Genomic DNA, 7,156 nt, shown 5'->3' on the forward strand with positions numbered 1-7,156 from the left:
GGTGATTTTGGTAATTCATGACAACATATCTCTTGTTGGACTAATACTTCTACCTAGTGCATTTTAGATAAGTTCAACAATGGAGTGGCATGGACATGGACAAGAGGATTTGGAACCCCTTCAAGATGCTAAGGACAAATATTGGCAAAAGCTCAAGACTCTACATTTTCTATTTTAGTGATCCAAGATCACATTGAGTCCATAGGAAAGCCAATACTATTAAAAGGGGATGAGGTGTTGCTTAGTGGCTTGCTTGCTCAAAGTGCTTAGTGATATGCTACAAATCCCTCAGCCACTTTCTCATATCCACATATGTCCTAAACCTAAATGTCAAACTCGGCCCCACCGATTTGATATATCCCTCAGCCGAGTTTCATCTATTTAGCCACTGCCAAACCCTAGGCACTTTGGTCTCACCGATGGGATCCCGGTCTCACCGAGATGGGCGTGCAAACTCTCTATGATCTATTGCAACATTTTTGGTCTAACCGAGTTTGTTCAGTAGGTCCCACCGATTTTGCTTGACCAATCCTCTGTTTACCTATTACCAAAATTGGTCTCACTAAGTTTGAGTAATCGGTCAAACCGAGTTGAGGTTTTACCCTAACCCCTGCACATCGGTCCCACCGAGATGACTATATCGGTCCCACCAAAAACTCTAACGTTCATATTTTTACCTGAATCGGTCTGACTGAGTTTGCTGATTCGGTCCCACCGAGTTTGGGAATCTGTGTAACTGCTAGACTTTGTGTGGAGGCTATATATACCCCTCCACCCATTCTTCATTTGTGAGGAGAGCCATTAGAACATACCTACACTTCCACTACTCATTTTCTGAGAGAGAACCACCTACTCATGTGTTGGGACCAAGATATTCCAATCCTACCATATGAATCTTGATCTCTAGCCTTCCCCAAGTTGCTTTCCACTCAAATCATCTTTCCACCATAGCCAAATCTGTGAGAGAGAGTTGAGTGTTGGGGAGACTATCATTTGAAGCACAAGAGCAAGGAGTTCATCAACAACACACCATCTATTACCTTTTGGAGAGTGGTGTCTCCTAGATTGGTTAGGTGTCACTTGGGAGCCTCCGTCAAGACTGTGGAGTTGAACCATGTGGCAAGGAGATCGCCTACTTCGTGAAGATCTCCCCTAGTGAGGCAAGTCCTCCGTGGGCGATGGCCATGATGGGATAGACAAGGTCGCTTCTTCGTGGACTCTTCATGGGTGGAGCCCTCCGTGAACTCGCGCAACCGTTACCCTCCGTGGGTTGAAGTCTCCATCAACGTGGATGTACGATAGCACCACCTATCGGAACCACGCCAAAAATCTCCATGTCTCCAATTGCATTTGCACACTCCAATCCCATCCCTTTACTTTCTTGCAAGTTGCATGCTTTACTTTCCGCTGCTCATATACTCTTTGCATGCTTGCTTGAATTGCATTGTGTATGCTTGAAATTGTGTTAATCTACCACCTCAACTTGAAAAACTTAAAAACTGCCAACTTTGTTTGTTGCGGGTCTAATCACCCCCCCTCTAGACACCTCTTCTCGATCCTTTCAGATGACGTCCCTTGCCCTCTTGATCTAGCAAGGTGTCGAGGAAGTAGATGAGTTCCATCAGCATGACAGCATGGTGACGGTGATGGTGAAGTAATTCGCGCAGGGCTTCGCCTAAGCACTACAAAGATATGACCGGGGGTGTAAACTGTGGAGGGGGCGCCACACAGGGCTAACAGTTGTTGTTCCATGTTGTATGCGCTCCCCTCCCCACATATATATATAGGACAGGGCTATTTTGTTACCAGTAATAGAATAATATTCTGTTACTCCCGCCCCCTATAAGGAACAAGCGATCGCAAGACCGAAAGCCCACCGAATCTTCCCAGGCCCGAAATGACAAAAAGGAGCCGCGCTAGAGCCCCATGAGACCCCATCGTTCCGGTCCTCCCCGCCGCTGCCCGACTCCCTCCAGCGCGCCTCCGCCCAGCTCCTTCCCCAACGCGCTGCCGCCCGACTGCGCGCCTCCGCCCAGCTCCTTCCCCAGCGCGCCGCCGCCCGACTCCCTTCCAGCGAGCCGCCGCCAGCCCCCCCTCCCTCGCCGCCACCACGCCGCCATTTCCCTGTCCCCCGTCACCGCACCGCCATCTCCCTGGTCGCCGCAGCCGCGCAGCCATCTCACCTGCCCCCCCGCCGTCGCGCCGCCATCTCGCCTGGCTCCAGTCGCGCTGTTCACCACCGGTGCCCCTGTAGTGCTACCTCCTCCCGTCGGTGGGGCTCCGTCGCTGCATCCCCCCAGCCATTCACTGCCGCCACCCGGGTCGTTTAACGGGCATACGACAAGCAGTTCGACGCCACAGCTTAGGAGGTTGCCTCCTTTCCTTCCTCCACATCGTTCTCCATTCAATCTCAGGTTGTTTCTGTGCAAAAAAATGGATGCTCCATGTGTGCTTGTTGAAATGCTATGAGAAACTGAATATTTTTATGTTGTTTTGTAGGAGTATTTGGTAAAATGCAGTAAAACAAGTTTCCTTTTTTGAGAGATACATATCATGTGAAGCAGTTAAATGTTTTGTTAGAAAAATAGTTTGGTTGTGTTGGTATGATGCCAGAATTTTGATTCAGAGAAGCCGAAGTGGGTTTTTTATGTTGCATTTTTTATATCAGAACAATTCACACACTAACTTCTTTGACATTCAAATTTCTTTTTCATGAAGTTCATAGTTTTGTGTACATGGTGTAGATTCGCCGATGCTCCTCCTCGGCTAGTGGGCCAACACGGCTGTCCTCATGGTGGCCTCCCTTCGACGATCTAAGGTGCCCTCATGGCCCCATCTACTTCCTACCTAATAGATCACGACGGCCTCCCCCACCTACTGCTCGTCATCATCGATCTCAACAACGAAGGGGGCCAAAATAAACATGAACCTCACCGCCCTCTTCATGGTAATGATTCCTTACCGCTGCTACAGTTCTATACTTATTGTTCAGTAGTACTAGTACTGATCAAATATGAGTTGATTGAAAAATGGAGTTGATTCTTCTCTCTGTTGCATGCTAGTTGTTTGTGCAAATTCCTAAGTGGGGACTGCTATGACATTAGGTGATCCAATTTTGAAAAGTTCACTCCATCTGCATGTGCAAGTTCAAAGAATTATTGTAGGCAAGTTTAGAAGTTTGGTTTCGTGAGAAAAAGTATGATTTTCTATCAATATTTTGTATGATTCGTTTGCCTCAGCTAAAAATAAAAAATTAGACAAAAAATAATTTTGTTTACTGCCGGTAAAGCTCTCTCCACCCTACTGTCTGTTTTGGTTGATGAACAAGTATGGGCAAAATATCTTGTATAGGGCAAGTTCTTGTATTAGTGCCAGGCAAGTTCAAAAAATAAACCGCAGCAAGTTCAAAATGAAAATGTGGCAAAAACAAAAAGGGAGTTCAGAAGCAGGAATTTGGATGTATCTGCCATTTTTCTTTTTTGTGCACAGGTTTACATGAAAATACACTTTTAGTTTCAGGAATTGAAGAACTTTTGAGGAAGAAATACCCTTTTGATCTACTGTTGATGGCTGGCATTTGTGCCCCGAAGGTATTTGCGCTTATTCCTAAAACAGAAAAATTGCATTTCATAAGTCAGCTATCTAAATATGATTTTAGCCACTTCTGTTCCTATGTTCTTTCTAGCAAACAAGATGTTGTGTTAATCTATATGAGAGCATCTAAATACAGTAGTAGTTCCATAAAATGTCATTGTGTTACAAAAATGCACAAACTATTGTGTTTTTTGGTACCTCACGGCAGTGTATAGCTGATGCATGTTGTTCTTTGGTACATGTCTTCAGTATGAGTTTGGAAGGCCAGTAAGTTCTACTTCTGGCATAAGCCAACGGAGCATCGGTCGAAGAAGGCCGAGGCGCCTCGTGCCAGCTCTGGGCAACGCCAGAGGCCCTACCTGTTCTTCCACCGCCCCTGTGCACTCACCGTCGAGCCTATCCATGCACAGCTCTGGTAGCCCAGTGTCACAATACACAGTGGCCGGTGGAGCAGCTCCCTCCTCTCAGCTGCTCAATGGCTTACAGAGGGGTGACATTGCTAGGAGTTCAACATGCAGAACCGTGCATGTCCAAGTTCCTGCACCTCCAAGCAAACTCCAGTGAAGGTGTAACCAGTTTAGTGAGATAAGATAAGCATTTTTTAAATTATTAATTATGTGCGCACCACAGAAATACAATAGTTCAACTTTCCTATATTTCTGCAGTTCTATGATTGGAAAAGTTTGTGTTTGGTAATATTTTCATTGAACTACAGTTGAAAATGCCAAAAGGCCTACTGTAAAAAATGAAATGTTTGCATTATTTTTTAACATAATGTGACAAATTAGTTTACTTTCTCAGTTCAGCTAGTCTTCCTCTTCAAGTTCGATCCCATCCTGTTTTCTAAAATGTTAATATGGTAGCTGTATTATACTCATGTCCTACATGGTTCGATCTGAGATGTAGGATCAAAGTGTTTCAGTGTGTGCTCAAATGTTGGTGTGCTGATCCTTGTGCAGGTAATTACACAAGTGAAGATCCATCTGACACCAAGGGCTGAATTAATAAAATATTGCTGGCAATTTTCTCCCATGCCATGGAGATTTGAGCCCCCTGAGCTTGTTGTAGCACAATGGTGATTCTCAGAACTGGCCGTGCGTGCGCATTGGTGTGTTGTAGAGTGATGTGAAACACTCAGTTCAATTTCACATTAACTATCTCGTCACACACTCAGTTCAATTTCTTGATTTAGTTTCAGTTCAAAGACTACGAATGTTTGTTGCCTAACGCCACATGATGGTAAGCTTATTTCATGAGTTTCCTGATGCAAATGCCCCTGGCCACCCTCGCGCCACCGCAGCGCCCAGGCCGTTCACCGCCGGTGCCACAGTCCGTTCACTGCCGATAGACGAGGCCGTTCAATGACGTAGCGATGAGGTCTTGCCTTCCTCATTCATGTTTTCATTTATCTTTGTATTTTGTTTTAGTTCATCTACTTGCCGATCATAAATTCAATTTCATTTGTGTTTCCATGTTCTTGGTATAGCACAACATGGTATTTGTATTCTGTTCAGTTCATCTACTTGCCGGTCGTAAATCCAATTACATCTGTTTTTTCATGTTCTTCCTATAGTATGAGACGATTTGGGGATGCGCATCAGAGTTTGAGCTATAGCAGTTTTATGAGTTCAAACATTCTAATTTCTTATACTGAATAGAGATAGAAAGTTTTCAATGCTTGATCAGGTCGGTGATTTCTATTTTCATGTTCTCCTCTGCTTAATACAGGCCAACCGCTGTCGTCTGTCTACCTCCTTCCCCGGTGAGCCCATGATCTTCTGCACTTGATGCTTGAGCTGCCTGCACTTCTTTTCTCTGTTCGAAAATTCCCAAAGCATCAGTATTTTGTATCAGGATACACCATGTTAGCTATGCAAATTTCTATTATGCTTGTATGTCCAAAAATGTGTACAGTTACTGCTTTTGACTTCTTGTAGTGCAGAGAAGTTACCCTATCGTGGGCTGACCTCGAGGCTCCTTCTCCACGTCGACACAATTGTAGGACTAACGTGCTACTGACCATGCAAGCTTCCTCAAGGAGCTCGTGTCCAACGATACTGAAAGGAAAAACTGCTCCAGTTTTGAACTTCTTATTCAGTCATGCTATTACTGAGTGAAAAATGGAGTGAAAGTGTATTGCAATTGATTTGTCTTAGACCCTGGCAATTCTCTATTTAGCCTGCTTGTTTTTTGGTTTGTAATTTAAGAACTTTGACCTTCGTAATTCGGTTTTTGGTTAATTTGTTATGCCCAGTACAAACCGTTAAATCTGAAGAGGCTTCTAATAGCAAGAAAATGTACAGTCAGTGTGTTGTATATGTCATTCATGTATGAAAAATGTGCAGTCGGTGTGGTGTATATGTTATTCATGTACATATATTATATGTAAAAAAAATTGTATATGATGAGATGATTACTACTTTTTCAAAGAAGGTATACATGACAGCTGGATGTGCGTGCAAGAATGAAAAAAATGGTTCGAATCAGAAACCTTGATCAGTACGAATTAAAAACAATGATCAGTTCGAGAAATAGAAGATGGTTAGCTTTTGGTATCCTGTGACGTTCAAGAAAACGTCCAAGTTCTGCAACTGATACGTCCAGATGGGACATGGAGATTAGTCCAATAGGCACATCTGAAATGACATGTCGTGTGCCGCCCACCCGTCCCCATGCCGCCGGTCGTGTCATGCCGGCTCGCCATCAATCACTGTTGTTGCTCAGCCTCGAGTGCTCCCACAATCGCCACAAGCAACATCTTTCTATCGTTGCCCTTGCCCTGCTCTCCTGGATATTGACATTGTAAAAACACAACAAGTTTACAATTAAAAAAGTTGTAAGTTCAACACGACATCCCAGATAAGTTTGAAGAAAAGCTAAAACAAAATGAAACCCCATGGAAATTCAAATGGTAAAAGTTCTAAGTTGCAAAACAAGAGAAGTCCAAAAACATTATTGCAAAATAATTGAGTTAAAAAAATAAACACACGAAAAATTTCCTTTCAGAAAAATATCATCCAGTTCAATGATATAAACCATGCAAGTTCGGGGACTATGATACCCAAAAAATATAGTGAAGTCTAGTATGTGAAAACACGGTCAGTACAAACCCATACAGACATCATTTCAAGTACTCTTTTCTTGGAACCATTCAAAATTACTCTGAAAAATACCTCAGTACAAACGCATACCTAGATCAGTACGACTACTCTGTTTTTTCTGTTACTGTCCCATGCAAACCTAGGTCAGTACAAATATACCGGTGGAAACTTACGAGCAAAAATATTATCCAAAACAGAGCAAAGTCTAGTTAGTGCAAACACACTTAGTACCAACCCATGCAATATCAGTTTAAGTACTTTTTATGAACCTTTCAAAATTACTCTGTGAAACAATACATCCGTAAAAACACACACAAAAAATCAGTACAAGTACTCTGCTTTTTCTGACGGAAAAAACAGCACGATTGGTTTCACCGTAATCCAAATTACTCTTCAACGGTTGCGAATTTAAGAAAATGTTCAACATGACTAAGTTTCGTATTTTTGTTATCTTTCCAACC

At 43.3% G+C, this 7,156-nt stretch overlaps 1 long non-coding RNA gene across 1 annotated transcript; it reads left to right on the plus strand.

Moving 5' to 3' along the window:
• The first annotated feature begins 3,022 nt into the window (after positions 1–3,022).
• On the plus strand, positions 3,023–5,947 carry LOC123134132 (uncharacterized). The gene is made up of 4 exons (XR_006465521.1): positions 3,023–3,590; positions 3,844–4,160; positions 4,554–4,971; positions 5,323–5,947. It is a non-coding gene; the product is annotated as an uncharacterized lncRNA (long non-coding RNA).
• Positions 5,948–7,156: the final 1,209 nt, after the last annotated feature.

This window comes from Triticum aestivum, chromosome 6B (genome assembly GCF_018294505.1).
Source record: "Triticum aestivum cultivar Chinese Spring chromosome 6B, IWGSC CS RefSeq v2.1, whole genome shotgun sequence".
NCBI classification, from domain to species: domain Eukaryota; kingdom Viridiplantae; phylum Streptophyta; class Magnoliopsida; order Poales; family Poaceae; genus Triticum; species Triticum aestivum.